The 1,246-nt window shown below is 43.9% G+C and overlaps 1 pseudogene; it reads left to right on the top strand.

Moving 5' to 3' along the window:
• Nucleotides 1–600: 600 nt before the first annotated feature.
• Nucleotides 601–1,030, top strand: LOC115283380 (annotated as a pseudogene).
• Nucleotides 1,031–1,246: the final 216 nt, after the last annotated feature.

Below are 1,246 nucleotides of genomic sequence, written 5' to 3'. Positions count from 1 at the left end.
AAAAAAAAAAAAGCAAGAGATAGTAGACATGCACTGGTAAGTGTATAGGAATGAAATGTACCAATGCTGGTTCCTTCACTTTGACTATTACACCTTATGCAAGATGCTAACATCAGGGGAAAGTCGGTGAAGGGTGCATGGAAACTCTACTAGCTTTACAACCTTTCTGCACATCTAAAATTATAAAATGAGAAATAAATTTTAATAAAGTTATAAAATCAAAAGCTTTTATTTAAAATGAGGATAAGAAATCCATTAGAGGGGCACCTGGGTGGCTCAGTTGGTTGAGCGTCCGGCTTCGGCTCAGGTCATGATCTCACGGTTCATGTGTTCGAGCCCCGCATCGGGCTCTGTGCTGACAGCTAGCTCAGAGCCTGGAGCCTGCTTTGGATTCTGTGTCTCCCTCTCTCTCTGACCCTCCCCTGTTCACACTGTCTCTCTCAAAAATAAATAAAACATTTTTTTAAAAACAAGAAAAGAGGCAGTTTGAATCGCGGTGCGAGGAAGGAGTAGGCGGTGTGATCTGGCTGGCTATCTGGCTGGTCTTTTCTCTGCCTTGCTTGTTTGAGCTTCAGCAGAATTCGAAATGGCTGGCAGTAAACTGGGGACTCCGGAAAGGCCAAGACAAAGGCGGTTTCCCGCTCGCAGACAGCCAGCTTGCAGTTCCCGGTGGGCCGTTTTCATCGACACCTGAAATCTAGGACGACCAGTCATGGACGTGTGGGCGCGACTGCCACTGTGTACAGCGCAGCCATCCTGGAGTATACCTCACCGCAGAGGTACTTGAATTGGCAGGAAATGCATCAAAGGACTTGAAGGTAAAGCGTATTACCCCTCGCCACTTGCTCTTCGTGGAGATGAGGAATTGGATTCTCTCATCAAAGCTACAGTTGCTGGTGGTGGTGTCATTCCACACATCCATAAATCTCTGATTGGGAAGAAAGGACAACAGAAGACTGTTTAAAGGATGCCTGGATTCCTTGTTATCTCAGGACTCTAGATACTCTTAACAGCTGTCCAGTGTCGGTGATTCCAGTGGACTGTATCAAAACACAATTTTGCCTTTTTGTAATTCTATTTGAGCAAGTTGGAAGTTTAATTAGCTTTCCAACCAACCAAATTTCTGCATTCGAGTCTTAACCATATTTAAGTGTTACTGTGGCTTCAAAGAAGCTATTGATTCTGAAGTAGTGGGTTTTGATTGAGTTGACTGTTTTTAAAAAACTGTTTGGATTTTAATTGTGAT

This window comes from Suricata suricatta, chromosome X (assembly GCF_006229205.1).
Source record: "Suricata suricatta isolate VVHF042 chromosome X, meerkat_22Aug2017_6uvM2_HiC, whole genome shotgun sequence".
NCBI lineage: Eukaryota > Metazoa > Chordata > Mammalia > Carnivora > Herpestidae > Suricata > Suricata suricatta.
This window is presented reverse-complemented; position numbering and strand designations above follow the sequence as displayed.